The 19,843-nt window shown below is 42.1% G+C and overlaps 1 protein-coding gene and 1 pseudogene across 1 annotated transcript in view; both read left to right on the plus strand.

Moving 5' to 3' along the window:
- LOC137802295 (sickle tail protein-like) overlaps nucleotides 1-19,843 on the plus strand; it is a 131,299-nt gene that overhangs the window by 12,217 nt on the left and 99,239 nt on the right. The gene's annotated exons all lie outside the window — the stretch shown is intronic.
- Nucleotides 178-18,304, plus strand: LOC137802188 (uncharacterized; annotated as a pseudogene).

The raw sequence follows: 19,843 nt of genomic DNA on the forward strand, positions 1-19,843 counted from the left end.
CAGGAAAAACTCCCCCAAATAAAAGGTAGTGAAACCTGAGGGAGAGCAACAGAGGAGGATCCCTCTCCCCGGATGGATTGAAGAAATAGATGTCATGTGACCAGAAGGACCAATGTATCAGAGTTACAGCATATTACATGAATATGACAGAAACTATTCATATCAAGAGTGGTAGGCATGGACCAGATAGCCACAGTCCATCATAGCATGCAGGAACAGTTCCAGACAGCCATGATCCATGGTGGGGAGGCAGGACCAGCTCTAGACATCCACGATTTATGAAAGGTTGAGGCAATAATTGATCCAGAAGGAGAAAATAAAAAGAGAAAGGAGATGAGAAAAAGAAGAAAAAAGAAGAAGGGAGATAGGAAGGGGGGTCTAACTATAAGAACTGTCAAAGAGGAAAGTCTTAAGTCTACTCTTAAATGAGGTGACCGTGTCTGCCACCCGGTCTGAAAGTGGAAGCTTATTCCACAGAAGAGGAGCTTGATAACTGAAAGCTCTCGCCCCCAACCTATTTTTTAAGACTCTGGGAACCACAGGTATCTGCATTCAATGAACGTAACTCTAATTGGGTAGTATGGCACTATGAGTTCCTTAAGATATAATAGTGCGGCTTCCGGCTTAGTGACTGATGGAGTAAGACGCGTCTTCGGGAGCTCTGTGAAACTCTCTCAAATGAATATATAAGCCTTTTTCGTGAACGTTTTATTTTCACATTTTGACTCCACAAGCTCATTGTAACTGCATTACGTGACAACATGCCTCCAAAACAGAAAAATACGAACAACTCGGCTGCTACGCTAATGAGGCCTTCCCAACCGACTGCACCCCCGGGGAGTGGTGCTGCGACCCCGCCGCGAAGTGCACTCGCCAAGACCCCCCCCTCTAGAAGAAGCTACTTCCGTCCCGAGCATGACTTTGAATTTGCTTTGAACGACTAGTCATGTCGCATATCAAATCCATTCTCCCCCCCACCCTGGACCCTTTCCAGTTTGCATACCGGGCCAAACGGTCCACAGAGGCTGCAATCTGCTCCGCTCTCCACCCAGCCCTCACCCACCTGGACAAAAAAGACTCATAGGTGAGAATGCTGTTCATAGACTTCAGTTCAGCATTCAATACTATCGTCCCACAACAACTTATCCGCAAACTTGACCAGCTGGGGCTCAACACCTCGCTGTGTAACTGGCTGCTGGACTTCCTCAGTGAGAGGCCACAAGCGGTACGTGTCGGCAACAACACCTCGAGCAGCATCACATTGAGCACCGGGGCCCCTCAGGGCTGTGTGCTCAGTCCTCTCTCTTCACCTTGCTGACTCACGACTGCAGAACCAGCTACAGCACCAACCACGTGGTCAAGTTCACAGACGACACAACGCTGATAGGTCTCATCACCAAGGATGATGAGACCCTCTACAGCAGAGGTAGCCAACACGATGCCCGCGGGCACCTTGTCGCCCGCAGCGACCATGTGAGTCGCCCGCGAGACGTAATCTAAAAATACAAATTTTTTTTAAAAAAGTTATCAACCGACCATGGTCGCGTCTAAACTCTTCTCTGTATCGCAAGGAGCGGAGTTCCGCCCCCAACACGGGCGTGCACAGCGCACACACACGGACACGGCGCACACACAGGTGAGCCAACACGGTGCCCGCGGGACACAGTGGACAGACAGAGAGAGCGACAAAAAATATGTCGCGTGCTTTTCAATGGGATTGGCTGCTTTAAGCTAACACTATTTTAAGCTAACACTATTTTAAGCTAACAGCTATCAGTTTTAAAGCCTCACAGTTCATGTACATGCGGGTCAAGACCAACAGGCTGCAGCCTGGAGCTCCATGAACAACGTTTCTGACGATATCGAGAGTCTCTGGGCGCAAGAGGAAATGCTGATTTTAAAAGTTCACCGTACGTCGCTAACAGGCTGCTGCACGTGCGCGACTCTCCGATTCTTGGCATTTTGCCAAAAGCCGATCTTCATGAGATCTCCGTGAGGTCTTTATGCTGTTGCGTCTTTTATCAGAAAACAGACCTCAGCTCATTAAGCATGAATTGAGTGTAGGTATCAAATCTATAACCCTGTTTATAAAAGATGTGTAGAGGAAAGCAGCTCACTAAGCCGCTGATGCAACCTGATGCTCACACATCTGCACTTATTCTGTTTTGTTTTGCAGAAAAATAGCTTATTGTTTTCCACAATAAGCCATTTAGTAGTTACTAAATATTAGTTATTTTTTGCACAGATATAACTTTATTTTCATTTTTCTAACAAAGTGATAAAAACATGTTTTTCCTACCATCATTGTTGTGGAAATTGTTAATAATTATTGTGAGGAATAATTAACATTGATATGTGATCAGACAGTTCACATATAGTATAATTAAAAGGTGATCTGTGCAACTTTGTTGTTCAGGAAGTTTGTATCAAACAAGTAGCCCTTCGGATTATTTTGTATCTCAAAGTAGCTCTCGATTCCAAAAAGGTTGGTGACCCCTGCTCTACAGGAAGGAGGTCAACCGTCTGACCACGTGGTGCGGGAACAACCTCCTGCTCAACAGCAGCAAGACCAAGGAGATTGTTGTTGACTTTCGGAAAGGCCACACTCATCACCCACCACTGACCATCAACTGTGCGGATATTGAGCAAGTCAGCAACACCAAATTCCTGGGGGTGGACATCAGTGAGGACCTCTCGTGGACAGCCAACACGACATCGCTGGCAAAAAAAGTACAGAGGCGCCTCTACTTCCTCCGCAAGCTGAGGAAAGCAGGAAGCCCCCATCCATCATGTGCACCTTTTACCGTGGCACCATCAAGAGAATCATCGGTGCTTTCTTCCCCCCCATCCACTCCCTGGGGGACATATACAACACCCGCCTCACCCGCAAGGTGACCTTGACTGTGAGCGACCCCTGCCACCCCTCACACGGTGTCTTCCGCCTCCTGCCCTCTGGTAGAAGATATCGGAGCCTCCGAACTCGTACCACCAGGCTGTCCAACAGCTTTATCCACCATGCTGTCAGGAAGCTGAACTCTCTCCCCACCGTCGAACTCCGTCCTCTTCAGACTCACATGTCGAAATGCCGATAGGGAGCTACAGTCATTTATTTATCATTTATTTATAGTTTAGTCCTTCATAGTCTTAATAGTTCCTAATTTATATTTTTGTTGTCTATATGTTATACGTTGTCCATTTATGTTTAAACAGTTTTTTGCACTTTATTATTTATTATTATTATTATCATTATTATTATTTGCACAATTTCACTCATATGTCGGACAGAAGAGAAACATACTTTCGATCTTCTGTAAGTTTGCACTGCACATTGCACAAAATTGATAATAAAAACGACTTCGACTTCTGCTAGCTTTAAGGCTGAACTTCTCGCCGCTCTTCGGGAAGAGATGGTAGGCATTTTTAAGACGGAATTGAAGACGTCAATGACGGATAACTTTGCTCAGGTGAAGTCAGAGCTACAGAGTGTGAAGACGTAGCTAAATGCTAACATGGCGGCTATCCGGTCGGAAGTGGGTGCACTTAAGGCAACTGTGAATGACATGGAGGGTTCGCTGTCATCATGCACTGACGATGTGGTTTGACTCAAAAGTAAAGTGGACAAACGTTTGGCTCAAGTTGTTACTCTTGACAGTAGATGTGAAGATCTGGAGGCGAGGTCTCGCCGTAATAACATCATGATAATAGGACTACCCGAGGAGCACGTCCCGGTTGACGGGTCCACAGTTTCCGCCCTCCTGAAAGATGCTCTCGGTTTAGGAAAAGAGCCAGTTGTGGACCGTGCGCATCAATCCCTACAGCCTAAGCCGAAACCCGCCAAGCGCCCTCGTCCCATAATAGCACGTTTACACTACTTTGCAGACTGTGCCGATATCCTACGACGGGCCAGAACCATGCGGCAGTTCAAGGTGAAGGACTCAACAATCTCCATTTTCCGGACTTCACCGTACGCACAGCCAAAGCCTGTGCAGCCTTCAATGACATCCGACGCCAGCTCAGGGACATTCCCGACATAAGGTTTGGGCTGTTACACCCAGCGCGCCTCCGGATCACCAAAGGGGATGTCACAAGGGAATTTGGGTCACCTATGGACGCCGCAGCTTTTGTGAAAACACTCAAGTAGATTTGGGTTTGTTATTGCATAGATATTAAAGCACAGGTTTGAGTGCAGGTGCCATTGCAGTTAATATGATACCATTACTGTAGACATGTTCAGTTAATTTTGATGTAAATGGCACCATAACTCCTATTGTTCTAACAAGCAGTCACCATGTGTATGTATGCGCAGATTTCTTAGAAGGTTCAGAGTCTTGTGTTGTTTAATACTTAGGCCCTATCTTAATGTTTCCAGGAGCTCCAGCCAAGTTGGAGCAAGGTGAAGATGACTCTTTGGTCCAAAGCCTTTTTGTGCTTTTTATTTTAATTTTATTATTCCCTCCTACTTTTCTAGCTTGTCACTGGAGTGTTGGGTTACCTCTTATTTTAATTCACATTTCGAATGGCTAATGTTTCAAGCTCAAACATAAGATTTATCAGTTGGAATATTAAAGGTGTAGGGGGTGCTGTCAAGCGATGCAGAGTGTTCTCCCATCTGAAGCGCTTGAAACCTGACATTGTGTTTTTGCATGAAACCCACATGAGGAACAAAGATCAAGTCAGACTGAAATGTCCTTGGGTGGCTGAGGTATTCCATTCTAGTTTCAACTCGAAAGCCAGAGGGGTTGCCATCTTGATCGGTAAATCGGTCCCATTCACCCTGACCAATATCATTTCTGACAGAGATGGCAGATATCTGATCATTTTAGGAACATTGTTTAGTGTGCCTGTCCAATTAGTTAATGTATATGTACCAAGTTTTGATAACCGTTGTTTTATGAACAAGTTGTTTGAAAATCTGCCCTCTTTGAGTGACTGTTTTTTTATTTTTGGAGGGGACATGAACTGTGCTATTGATCCTCAACTATACCGTTCTAAACCTGGCTCAACCCAATCACTAATGGCCAGGGCCCTTTGCAATTTCATGACTAGTAGTGGCTATGTCGACCACTGGAGATTTTGTAATCCGAGCAGTAGGCAATAAACTTCCTATTCGCGTGTGCACCAGACTTTTTCTCTCATAGACTATTTCTTTGTAGACTTTACACTTATGCCAAAAGTGACAAATATTACGTATCACCCAATTATTGTCTCAGATCACTCACCGGAGTCCATAGATATTCAGATTTCGTCCGGACCTCGCTATCCCACGCAGTGGCGATTTCACACCTCACTCTTATTAGATGACAAATTTCCTAAATTTATTACTAGTACTATAGACAATTTTATTGTTCTTAACCAATCTGATTCGGAACCTATCTCTAAAGCACTAATATGTGAGTCCTTAAAAGCATATTTGCGAGGTCAGATAATTTCATACTCTGCACACATAAGAAAATTAAGGATCTCAACTATTCAGAAACTCTCATCTGATTTAGGATTAGTAGACCAACAGCTTGCAACTACCCCATCTGACATTCTTTTAAAGCGTGGTGTGACTTTACAAACTGAGCTGGATCTTATCACAACTAATGAGGCGGAGCGCCTGTTGCTTCATTCCCGTTCCAAATATTACGAACAAGGCGACAAGTCTGGTAGGTTACGAGCTCACCAGTTGCGTCATCAAGCAGCTTCGTGTCTAATACCTCGCATTAAGGATGGATCGGGAGCCTTGCAGGAGGACCCGGATGTTATTAACTCTTAAGTTTTTCGTCTTTTTATGAATCCTTGTACAAGTCTGAACTTTCATCGGATCCAGCTGATATGCACAGGTTTTTAGATGAACTTCAGTTTCTTTACATAAATCCAGAATTGGTTAAACAATTAGACTCTGCTCTGACCAATCAAGAATTAAACTCAGCTTTACAAAGCATGCAGAATAATAAAGCCCCCGGGACCAGACAGGTTTCCGGTCGAATTTTTTAAAGCTTTTCAGGCCAAACTTACTCCATTACTTCTCTCTGTTTATCTCAAATCTTTGTCACTCGGCTCTCTTCCTCCTACATTGAGACAAGCCTCTATTAAAGTTCTTTTAAAAAAGGACAAAAATGCTGATATTTGTACCTCCTATAGACCAATCTCTTTCATGAACGTCGATACAAAGATTCTGGCAAAGGCCTTGGCCCGCTGACTTGAAAAGGTCCTTCCAACAATCATTTCTGAGGAACAAACTGGCTTTATAAAGGGGCGTCAGCTCTATTATAATGTTCGCTCGAAAGAAACAACAACTGTACCTGAAGTAGTGATATCGATCGATGCTGAAAAAGCGTTTGATCGAGTTGAATGGAATTATTTATTTTTAGTCTTAGCTAAATTAGTATTTGGTGAAAGTTTTATATCATGGTTACGCCTTCTCTATACACTTCCCTGTGCCAGTATTACCACTAATAAGACTCAATCCGGTTATTTTTTTCTAAATAAAGGTTGTAGACAGGGCTGCCCCATGTCTCCTCTTTTGTTTGCACTTGCAATAGAGCCCTTGTCTATGTACTTGAGGACCTCTCTCACCTGTAATGGCATCACCAGGACTCATACAGAGTTGAAATTATCGTTAGATGCCAATGACCTGTTATTATACGTCACAAATCCAGTAGGAGCCTGCCCCCCCATTGTTTCACTCTTTTGTAGATTTGGTCGGTTTTCAGGGTATAAAGAGTGAATGTTATCCTGTCAATAAACTAGCGATGCAACTCTCCCAGTTAGACATCCCTTTCAAATTGAATCCTTCGGGATTTAGATATCTTGGGGTTAACATAGCCAGGTCGTTCAAATCTCTTCACTCTGAAAATTTCTCTCCTCTTTTAGCTGAGATTAAGGCAGACTTTCAAAAATGGGGTTCCCTTCCTCTATCCTTGATTGGGAGAATAAATACCATCAAGATGAGTGTTCTACCAAAATTTCTATTTCTTTTTCAATGTACCTATATTTTTACCAAAAAGTTTTTTAAAACAGTTGACTTGATTATTTGTCATTTTTTGTGGAATGGCAAGATACCTAGAGTTAGACAAAAAATACTGCAGAACTGTAAGTTCTATGGCGGCCTCTCTCTGCCAAATTTTTAATTCTATTACTGGGCTGCAAACGTAGCTAAAATTTTACTATGGTCTAAGTCAATTGATGTACCTTGGTATCAGCTGGAAACACAGTCGTGTCCACTAGCCTCTCTCTCTGCTTTATTGACCGGCCCGACGACTACTAACCCCTTTGGCCTTACCTGTAACTCTGGTTATTGCCACACTCAAGATATGGTTTCAATTCAGGAAACAGTTTAAATTTACTGCTCCCACAGCTTTAACCCCATTGTTAAAGAACCCTGTGTTTAAACCCACGTTTACTTATTCCACTTTCTCCTTATGGCATGTCAAGGGACTGAAATGTTTTGAGGACTTCTATAGGGAAAGGATCTTTTGTTCTTTCACAGACCTGGTTACTGAATTCAATCTTCCACCCGCTCATCTTTTTAGATATTTCCAGGTGAGGAGCTGTGCAAAATCCTTATTTCCTAACTTCCCTTACTGTCCACCTAAGCAGCCATGGGGTGAACTCCTACAAGTTAATCCTTGACAAAAGTCTTTAATCTCTAAGGTTTACAATTCTATCAAGTCATATGATGATCATTTAACCACCAACACAAAGGAAACTTGGGAGCGTGAGCTGGGACTGATTATTGATGAATACTGGTGGGAATCTGCACTAGAAGTCATTCACAAAACCTCTGTTTGTGCCCGTTAGACCTTGATACAGTTTAAAGTCGTATTTAGATGCCATTATTCGAAAACAAGGTTGGCACAGATTTTACCAAATATGATGGATGTCTGTGTCGGCTCACCCTGTAATCTTACGCATATGTTTTTCTCTTGTCCAGCTCTGACAACTTTTGGCAAATTTACTTCGACACCCTCTAAGGTACTCTCAAGGGCTATGATGCTTCACCACACACTGACATTTTTGGTCTTCCAGAAGACTATACCCTATATTCTACTAAAAAATTGGAAGTAATAGCTTTTACCTCTGTAATTGCTAAACGCCACCTGCTTCTGAATTGGAAATCCACAACAGCTCCTTCCAGCACACAATGGATCAAAGAGACTGTCATTTTTGAAAGTGGAGAAAATTAGATATTCAAGAAGGGGAAACTTGAGCAAATTCTACAATAAATGGCAACCGTTTATGGACTTTTTTGCGACAACATAAAAACACACTCCAAAAAGATATAATGGTGCATTACCAGTTAAGGCTTTATAGGTGAGGAGAAGGATTTTAAATATAATAATTTAAAAATAACTTCGGTCTTATCAGACTTCAGCAGCAGAAAGTTATAGGTTATCCAGATCTTTATGTCTGTAAGACACGCCTGAAGTTTAGCGACCTAGTGGATTTCATCTGGCCTAATTGATAGATATAATTGAGTATCACCGGCATAGCAGTGACAATTTATTTAATGTTTTCTCATAATATTCCCTAAGGGAAGCATATATAAGGTAAATAAAATTTGTCCAAGTACAGAACCTCGAGGAACCCCATAACGAACGGCAGTGGTTATTGAGGCCATTATTTCAGGTCATTATTTACAGAAACAAACTGAGATCGATCTGATAAAGACGACTTAAACCAGCTTAATGCTGTACCTCTAATACCAATCAACTGGTCTAATCTCTGTAATAAAAAGTCATGGTCAATGGTGTCAAATGTAGCACTAAGGTCTAACAGGACAAGTACAGGGACAAGTCTCCTATCTGATGCAAGTAAAAGGTCATTAGTAATTGTCCCTCGTGCCGTCTCTGTGCGATGGTGCTTTCTAAATCCTGACTGAAACTTCTCAAATAAACTATTAGTATGTAAAAAGTCACACAACTGATTTGTGACTACCTTCTCCAGTATCTTAGAGAGAAAGGGAAGGTTAGAAATAGGTCTATATTTAGCCAACACTACTAAATCGAGGGTGGGTTTTTTAAGAAAAGGTTTAATTACAGCCACTTGTGGTACATAACCCGTTAGTAAAAGACCCATTAATAATATCTAATAGGGAGGTACTAATTAAAGACAAAACTTCTTTAAGCAGTCTCGTCGGAACAGGTCCAGGAGACAGGTGAGGATTTAGAAGTAGAAACCATAAAGACAATTGGTGGAGGCCAATAAGAAAAAAATCTATCCAAACACACATCAGAGCCCACCGCCGCCTCCAAGTCCACTCCACCTGAGGATGAACCGGCAATAGCCAAGGCCAGAAGATCATCAATCCTGCCCCTAATGGTCAGAATCTTAAAATTAAAAAAATTCATAAAATCATTACTACTAAGCTCTGTAGGAATACATGGATCCACAGAGCTATGACTCAACCAACCTGGCAACAGTGCTAAAGAGAAACCTAGGGTTATTCTTATTTTTGTTAATTAGTTTTGAGTAATAGGCTCCTCTGGCATTTCGAAGGACCTTCTTATATGTTCTCAAAACTATCCTAAAGACTAACTGGGACTCCTCAAGACCATTGGAACGCCATATGCGCAAGTCCAGAGTCACTATTAATGAGCCAATAGCACCATCAACAAGATGATCAATCTGGGACGGAATAAAGTCTAAATCGTCTCAAAGTTTGAAGATCTAGGAAAAATACTTTGAAGTACTTTTACTGTATGAAACTTCTTCTGCTTGCCTTAATTGGTGTCTCATTTATTTGTAACCCCCCCTGCAGGTTTATATATATATGATGTTCGGGTCAATTTGACCCGGCATTAAAAGTGGAAGCTATGAGGGGTCAGAAGTGTCAAGTGTCAACAACTGACAGTGACTGAATGATTGAGAGTGAAAAACACTCAATCTCAGACGCACGCACACTCTCTAACTACCCCACCTGACGGGAACCTTCTTTTTCCCCGCGGAGCTGGATGAAACGCATTTACATGCATATGTGGGGCTCCTTATCCTTGCTGGGGTTTATAAGTCAAAGGATGAATCGGTAGCCAGCCTGTGGGATGCAGAGACAGGTAGGACCATATTTTGAGCCACCATGTCTCTGTAGACTTTTCACATTTTCTTCACAGTAATCTGATTTGATAATCGGGAGACAAGAGCTGGCAGACAGGAGAGAGACAAGCTGCCAGCTATTAGGACAGTGTGGGACACATGGGTAGAGGATCTTCCCCTCCTCTATAACCCAGTTCCTAATGTCACAGTGGATGAAAGGTTGGTGGCATTCAGAGGTCGCTGCCCATTTAGACAATACATGCCTTCCAAACCGGCAAAATATGGCATCAAAATATGGGCAGCATGTGATGCAAACTCCAGCTATGCATTGAGCATGCAGGTTTACACTGGAAAGCCGATTGGAGGAGCCCCAGAGAGGAATCAGGGCATGAGGGTTGTGCTCAACATGGCAAAAGGTGTCAGGGGGCACAACATTACGTGTGACAATTTTTTCACATCCTACAACGATCTAGGATCTAGGATCAGATCTAGGATCCTACATCCTACATCTGAGCTCCTTGCTCCCTGCCCTGCTAGTGTCTTACTGCCCCAAAAAGGGAAATAATGTTGTGCTCATGAGCACTCTCCATAGAAATGCAGAAATTAGCACCAGAGAGGACAAGAAACTAAGCATGATTCTAGATTACGATGCCACAAAAGGGGGGGTCGACAATTTGGACAAAGTAACTAGGTCCTACAGCACCAAGAGAATGACTGCGCGCTGGCCTTTGGACATCTTTTATAATATAATTGATGTATCGGCCTACAATGCATTGGTCATCTGGACGGAGATTTTTCCTGAGTGGAACGTGTCGAAGCTGTACAAGAGGCGCCTCTTTCTCGAGAAACTTGGGAAAGCACTTGTGCTGCCGCACATACAACGGAGACAGCACATACCGAGGACCCGTCGCTGCAGCCACAGTAAGGGAGATTCGGGAGAGAAGTGCACCCAGTACACTAGTGTCTGAGGTAAGTAATTGGGTATGTGTGTGTATGTATATCTGTATGTTGGTGCATGCATGTGTATGTTTCAGGGAATCAGGATCAGGAGAAAGACATACTAAAGTAATCATTATTTTTCCAGGTTGCTGCTGGGGGGAAAAGGAAGAGGAAGAGGTGCCACGTCTGTGAGCCATGTGACGACATCAAGACGAGCACAACATGTGTGACATGTGCAAAATTTGTCAGTCATGCGTGTGAATGCCATTTTTAGTGCTTTAGATTTTCCGCTCAAAATATTTTTTATAGAAAATATATGAATTTGAAACTTTCTTTCTTGTGTTGCCTGTTCAAATGGATACCATAGCTATAATGTTACTTTGTAAGATAGAATTATTAACCCATAAAACATTTGTTATCCTTTCAGGACATTAAATGGCAATGAGTTAATCTTGCACTTTCCGATATTACCATAATGCATGTGCAAGTTGTTGTGCAAGCGAAAAATAAATTCTACACTGCAGTTCACGAGTCCCCCTTTTAGCACCAAGCCCCTCCATTTCAGCTTCCCAAGGATGGAGATTATTGCTATGAGTGTACAAGCCACTGGCATGACAGCCCATTTCAGTGATGAAGGCTAAAAAGATCTCTTGCCAAGTCAAATACTATCTGTGCTCCAGTCAGCCTGTTCTCCTGTTCGGGGAAAAAGAGACCTCATTATTTTCATCCAGCGCATGCCACTGTTGGGCAGTGAGGGGAAGGACATGAAAGTAATGACAACTGGTCAGTTTTGTAGAAATGAATTTTTTTCTGATAGAAGTAAATTTAAAGGTTACTTCAAAGATAGTGACTTAATTGAAAATTGTAATGGTTTCCTTGCAACTTTTGTCTCCAAGGAGATCAATGTGTTGCTTCCTTTTGTAGACATTTACACGCAAACATTTAAATTCTCTTAAGACAAAATCCCAAACAAGTTTGTGTGACCTATTGAACATCCTCATAAACAAAAGTATTTCTTCCTCCTCTGAATTACCACACACGAAAGGAGCATTAGGCTGCGGTCAAATAGTCCTGCCAGAGGGAGGGACTCAAAGAGTTTATGTCCAAGGTGAGAGGGATCGGCCGCAATCTTCCCTGCCCGCTTCAAAGTCCTGGAAGCGAACAACTCCTGGAGGGACGGCAGATTGCATCCAATCACCCTCTAGGCAGAGCGGATGATGTGCTTCAGCCGAGCCTTGCCCTTGGCAGTGGCTGCAGCGTGCCAGACGGTGATGGAGGAGCAGAGGATGGACTCAATGATGGCGGTGCAGAGGTGCACCATCATTGTCTTTGGCAGGTTAAATTTCTTCAGCTGCCTCAGAAAGAACATCCTCTGCTAGGCCTTCTTAGTGATGGAGCTGATGTTCAGCTCCCACTTGTGGTCAGCTCCTTTCCTTTCGTTAAGGAAGGTCTAGTGGTTCCTAAACTAAAAGGAGCTAAGTTAGGAGGCATGAAGCTCCTTTCCTTTGTGTTTAAAGAATTCGACCGGCACCTATCATGGCAGCCACTTAGGTACTTCCGAGTCGTTTCCCTCAGTTAGGAAGGTTCCTAACCAAAAAGGACTATTCGACCGCAGCCTTAGAGAGGAGGGTTTGTTTATAGGGAGTAGTTGTGGATCAGCAGATGGCAGTAACTAGCAAACCCATCAGAATTAAAACATGTTGCACAACTTTCCAGTACACCACACTTTATTCACCAAATGTTTTTGATCATCTTGCCTTCATCAGAGTGGTGCCTGATGCATAATTCTGTCAATTAAAATAAATGGTATTATCGATACCAAGTATACAAAAGTCAATCACATAAAATTTACGAATAACTAATATCAAAGTCCAACCATGTTTCAACTAGTGCTGTAATATTAGCGCGTTATAAACGGCGTTAACGCAAACCAATTTTAACTCAGTCAATTTTATTAACGCCGTTAGCGCATTTTTATTTTTCAACACCGGATGTAGCTCACCGGATGTAGCTAATCCGGAAGCAAAACAATAGGTATGCCGTTTGGGCTTGGAAGCAGGCTAACGTTACAGTTTGAAATGAATGATGAGCGTGATACGGCAAAATGAAGGATAAGACGCTAATGAATAGGAAGTTTACTTTCAAAAAGTTGTCAGATGGTTAACTTGACAAGACCGAAGTGATATAAGCCATTTTGTCATTGTGAACTGAGCTATCATCGTAGCTATCCAGTCTGAAATACCACTTGATGGCCAAGCACACAGCTGACGCTTAAGCCTAGTTTATGGTTCCGCGTCAAGTCGACGCCGTGCCTACGCCGTCGACGTGACGGCGTCGTTGAGCATTCTAAGTTCTGCGTCGAGGGACCGCGTTGCTCTGCAATTCACTGCCATGTCGCCAGGGGTGTGTGGCTGTGTGGTTTCAGGGGTTATAGAGTCGGAGCTCACCAAAATTGAAGCGCAAAGGCTTTTATTGCAAATGTTAAAGCGCAGGCGACAGAGAAGAGGTTTGCGGAGGTGGTCTGTACGACCACTAAAATAAAAAAAACAACTGCTGAAAATTACGTTCTGAGCGGTCTAATCACAGTGCTTGCGGCCCGTGTCAACGCGACACATAGTTAGGATTTTTTGGAGGTGCACGTCAGGCTACGGCGTAAGGGGTGCGTCAACGGTACGGCGTCGACCCGACGCAGAAGCATAAACTCAACTTAACTCTGCGCTCCCTCGTCATAGCCAGACATGAATGGATGACTTCGGACAAAAACACATGGACACCACAACGAAAAACAAACATATTGCAATCATAGCTAAATGGGTGTTCCTGCATGTAGGCCTGTTAACGTTGTCCGAAGTCTGTCTGTCTGTCTGTCTCTCTCTCTCTCTCTCTCTCTCTCTCTCTCTGCAAGCCAATCCACTTTTTCATGTTAAGAGTATTAAAATGAAAAAAAAAATTGATTAATGGCAATTAAATTAATTGTTTGACAGCACGAGTTTGAACGCAACACATCTATCCATCCATGAACTATATTTCCACTTGTGCTCCAAAAAAATCTGTTCGTGAAGAACACATATAATCAAGTCAATTCGAGTCTAATTTGCCATTCACCCTCTTTGGATTAAAGTGCTCCGTTTAGAAATCCACAATGCATTCTGAGACCACAGATGGCTAGTTTGATCCCTGATTGAAGTGTCCCATAGTTTGACCCCATAGTTGAAGTGTCCTTAATAAGACATTGTGTAGCTTGAACGGAGATCTTGCCAGGGGGAGAGAAGAGGATAGGAGAGGGAGAGTAGGGAGGCAATACCTTGTTACCTAACACGGAGGCAACTCCGTTAACTATTATTTCAGGGATCCCGGAGGAAACAAAAATCCTCATGCGATATGACTATAATGTCTTCGGTCTTTTATCTCGTGAAGTTGCATACTTAGTCTTGTTTTCTCTGAATCTATTGGAATCCTAATCAGACCGAGATCTTGTCTTGACTGAGATCTGGTGAAAATTCTTTGTCCTCTCTGTGAATCACCTCTTGTACTTCACAGACACACTTAACCCCTCCTCCTTTTTTTCTAGACTGAACCTCGAGTTGTTCCCCGGGCACTTCACTGGTCCTCAATTACTAAGGATGGCTTAATGCAGACCTATGCAGAATTCATTATCAACATCTCACTGTGGCTGCTCCTTACTATTCCAGTATTCACAGATTTGATTAACAAAATGATAAAAAAAACATATAGTAGTCAGTGTCAAGCTCTCTAACAAACACATTGAATTCCCATTGATTACTTTAGAATAAAAGTCAACACCAGTAAATTGCTTTAAATATGAAACTGTGTAGTAGAAATGTTTGGTTTCTTTATCAGGATACAGCATTTTTCTTGCTTCAGACACCAAGTTTGTAATAATAAAAAAAACATACATATTGCAATCAGTGGGATCAATTACAATTGTGTTCCCTCATTCGGCAGTAGTGATTTAACATACAATTATTTAAAAAAAAGTATTATTAGAGAGATTTAGAGAGAGATCAGATTATTGGAGTTGAGTCCTAACGTTTTGACTGTGTGAAGATATTTTTGTTCCCACAACATCAGGAACACAAGTTCACACACATTTATGTGTGTGTTAGATTTCTTCTGGTTGGTGCTGGCAGCTTTTCTGTCCTGTCATACATTCCTCAGCCGGGGGTTGGAGTCCATCAGTATTGTTCTGTCTTGTCCCTGTGGATTACAGCCCTCGGCTGATTAGTTACATTCCCTCTCGTATCATCACATTCCGCCCTTTGACTATGCAGTGAAGCTAATCTCTCCACGCTTGCTACTTCAAATGCTGGAGGGAAGAGGATGGCAGAAAGGGGGCAGAGAAAGGCAAACAGTGGGATGGCCAATAAATTGTATCATGTGCTCTTACAAACTTGTCATGCAGAAACCAACGACTTTAGGAGGAAAAAGAAAAACTGACCTGCTTTCAGTGGGGCCAACACAACCTTGAATAAATTGCAAAAAATGGGTTAAATTATTTTAAAAAATTGAACAATTAACATTGTTCTCTTTCTCCTGTATGGATGAGAAGTCAATTTCCATTTTATCAAAGAGAGATTACTCCTAACATCATCAGATTTTTTTTATACCACTAACTATTAGAGTGCTGAAAGAGAAGAAAGCCAGGATTTCCTACAAACATAGAAAATCATTATTTACGTATAATTTTTTGTAACATATGTTGGAAAAGGCACTTTCAAAAAAATAAAAAATGTAGCATTCTATTGGATGAACCTATTCCATCAGGAAAGGCCTTTCGTTTTAGCCTTCGCTTGACTGATGTAGTTGCATTGAAGTTCAAACCAACAGTGGCTAATCTGTCGTCTCAAACACACCTGAACTGCACCTGAACCTGGCCTGAGCCGGACAATGATTGGTACGTACTCCGACATTGTTTTGGTGATGTTTAGCACCACGATTCTCACACGATCTTGTGAAAAAGTTTTTTTTTTACTTTGTACGGCTCAAAGTAAGCATAAAATCAAAGTCCAATTACATTATTATTTTTTTATATCACAACACTGACTTAATTGCTATATATTGAATCGTAATCCCTGTACCATGAGGCGTATCATAATACCAGATTTCTGCTAAAAAACACCCTATTTGTTTCAGCATACAGCACCACTGTTGTGTCCTAAACTACAGACCTACAACATAAATGTAGTACTTTGAAAATATTAACAGATGACTGTTATATATTCTTGTCTGAATTATTACATAGTAAAATTCCTAGCTGATTTCCTCCTCGACTCAGACGAAAAAGAGGACTGAATACTTTCCTCAGAGGTTTGATCCAGTCAGTGAGTCTAAGAAGAACTGCAGGCGACACGGTGTACGTGTGTGATGTTCAACAAGCAGAAACAATATTTCCCATGGCTGTCCTGTTTCTGTCCAGCTGTCGCTGCCAGGCTGTGTGTCCTTAACACACACACACACACACACACACACACACGCACACACACACACACACACAGAGACCAGGCTGCAACAGCATTCCTCTTTTCATGTTTCATTTCAGCACTTGCGGTCTGCGTCAACGAGACGCGTAGTTAGGATTTTTTGGAGGTGCACATCAGGCTACGGTGTAGGGGTGTGTGCCGTCGACCCGACGCAGAAGCATAAACTAGGCTTGAGTGTGACCAACTGAAGACTGACAAAAACACAACATGAGCACATGGTCTACAACAACAACAACAACAACAACAACACAGACAGGAGGGAAACAAACAGGGTAGCACACACGAGAAGCAAACAGAAAAACCTAACATGGTTTGAGAGAGAAGCTGATGCTGATTCTTCAGAGAATCATCATACTGCATCTCCATCAGTTCTAAGACCCTGGAAAAACAATCAAAGAATTTATGTCCATACAGCTCAAACTGCCCGCAGACACCGTCAATAACATAACATTCCATAGCGTACACCGTCCGAAGAACAGCGATTCCCGACCGCGGCCAATCATCGCCAAATTCGAACATTACAAACAAAAAGAGCAGGTCTGACAACAAGGCAGGCAGCTCCAAGGAACGCACTTCGGTCTCAAAGATCAATTCCCCAAAGAGATCATGCAACGACGCAAAGTCTTGTCTCCAATCCGCAAAAACATGATAAAAGAAGGAAATAAAGCAATAATTTCACCGGACAAACTATACATAAATGGACAATTGTACCGCGACAAGGACACAACTCCCTGGCTCTTCTAGACCCCTGCGCCCTCTCTCCCTTTCTCTGCATCGCACTGTTTCGATTATAATAGGATTTAGTTTTTGCACCTTCGTTGTTTTGTTCCTGACAGTATTGAACCCCGATCTGGCTCACACGTTTTCGTGTGTTTTTGTTATGTGTATTGTGTTACCCACTTTGTTGCTTTCACATTTATATATATATTTATATATATATATATATATATATATATATATATATATATATATATATTTTTTTTTTTAAATATATATCTATATGTATGTATACGTATATATATATACATATACATGTATATATATATATATATATATATATATATATATATATATATATATATATATATATATGTTTTTTTATTTTTACTTTTTAAAGTTTGTCTTTTCTTTGTCTTTTTTCTGGATTATAAATCGCTCCGGAGTACAAGTCGCACCAGCCATAAAATGCGTAATAAAGAAGGAAAAGACATATATAAGTCGCACTGGAGTATTAGTCGCATTTTGGGAGAAATTTATTTGATAAAATCCAACACCAAGAATAGACATGTCATCTTGAAAGGCAATTTAAAATTAAAATAGAATAGAGGCAACAACAGGATGAATAATTGTACGGTATGCTATCGTTGCATGACACAAAAACAACGAACTGAGAACGTGCCTGGTATGTAAACATAACATAGTAAGAGTTATTCAGACAACTATAGCATAAATAACATGCTAAGAATTTTAGCAAACCATCCATGTCACTCCAAATTACTAAATCCAGGGAAATCTTCATCCTCTGTGTCACTTTTAAACAACTCCGCTAACTCCGGAGGTAGAAGATGCGGCGCTTCATCTTCTACGTCGCTTATGTCAGACTAATCGTGAGTTGCAGTTCCAATTATTCCAGCCTTTCTGAATCCTGACAGAATGGTTTCGGTAGTCACTCAAGCCCACGCTTTGTCGATCCATCCAATGACCTCCAGGAAAGTTGCACGGCGCATTCTCCCAGTTGCCGTGAAGCTGTGCTCTCCATCCATCATCCACTGCTCCCACAGGTTGCGCAGGACTGCCTTAAAGCTCCTATTCACGGAGATATCAAGTGGCTGGAGTATTTTGGTTAAGCCTCCAGGGATGATGGCAGGTATGGAGTTGAACATGTTTAATTTACTTTTGAACTGTGGCGTGATGTGCGCTCGCATGCTATCCATCACAAGCAGAGCTTTGTGTGCTCTAAAGAAGCCACCCGGACGCTTAGTGTAGCACTTTGTAAGCCACAAGTTCATCATTTCTTGATCCATCCATCCTTTCTCATTCACGACGATTGCAACTGAATGGGATTGGATTTTTGGCATGGTTTTTCGTTTGAAAATGAGCATTGGTGGCAATTTTGATCCATTTCCACAACATGTCAGTACCACTGTGAAGTGTGATTTCTCATGACCAGTTGTTACTATATTCACACTCTTTTGCCCTTTCTCTGCAACACTTCGGCCCATGGGAATGTCAAACATGAGGGGGACCTCATCCATGTTAATAATATGGTCCGGTGTCACGTTGTGCTCACTTACATGCTTCTCAATGAACTCACGGAAACTGTCGACCTTGACTTGGAAGTCTGCTGGCAGTTTTTGGGACATCGTTGTCCTTGCTCTGATAGAGAGGCGATTGCGTTGCTTGAAGCGATAACACCAAGAAGGTCCTCCTGCACAGTCATTTATATTCATCTCCTTGGCAAATACCCGGGCGTGGAGATGCAACTGCACTGTTGACAAGCCTCTTCCGGCAGCACGTTTTTCAAGTACCCATGTGCGAACTCGTTCCTCTAGCTGTGGCGACCTAGCTTTTAGCCCGTGATTGGCTTTTTTTGTTTTCTTCATTTCAGTAAGAGTAACCTCCGCTTTTCGCAAGTCCCTTAGAAGTTTCTCGCTAACTCTAAACTTTCTTTCTGCCGCTCGATTGCCGTTTTTGGCTGCATATTTTACTACTTGTAGCTTGTAATCGGCACAATATGATTTTCTTTTCGGTGCCATTTTTGTTTAGCCCTACTCAGTTGTTTTTATAAGTTACCGCCAATGTTGAAATTATCAACACAGGCCCAGAGCACCCTCTTGCGGTTTAGTGTGAAAATAACTTGTGAAATGATATAATAATGTGTTAATAATTTCACACATAAGTCGCTCCACAGTATAAGTCGCACCCCGGCCAAACTATGAAAAAAACTGCGACTTATAGTCCGGAAAATACGGTATGTTTGTTTTTCTATATCCGTTTGTTTTTCCCTGATTCAGTGTCTGGAAGTCATGTTATGTCATTCTCACACACACACACACACACACACACACACACACACACACACACACACACACACACACACACACACACACAGTGCCGCTGCTAGCCATTTTGGTGCCCTAAGCATAACTTCTTCATGGTGCCCCTCCCCCTCCTACCAGCGAAAAAAAATGTTTGTTTCAGTTCAAAAGTTCATTAACACCAAACCAACACACACACTGTACATTTGAAAGTGCAAACTTTTCTTCAGTAAACACATATATTACATTAAATAATAATGTGTGCAAACAAGAATAGTCAATCTTCTTAAATAAAAGAAAGATTTAGAGGACGAAAAGTCACAACAGCTAAAACACATTCATGTAAAG

Source organism: Clinocottus analis, unplaced genomic scaffold (genome assembly GCF_023055335.1).
Source record: "Clinocottus analis isolate CAN_PGR_092001 unplaced genomic scaffold, fCliAna1.0.p SCAF_11, whole genome shotgun sequence".
Classification (NCBI taxonomy): Eukaryota; Metazoa; Chordata; class Actinopteri; order Perciformes; family Cottidae; genus Clinocottus; species Clinocottus analis.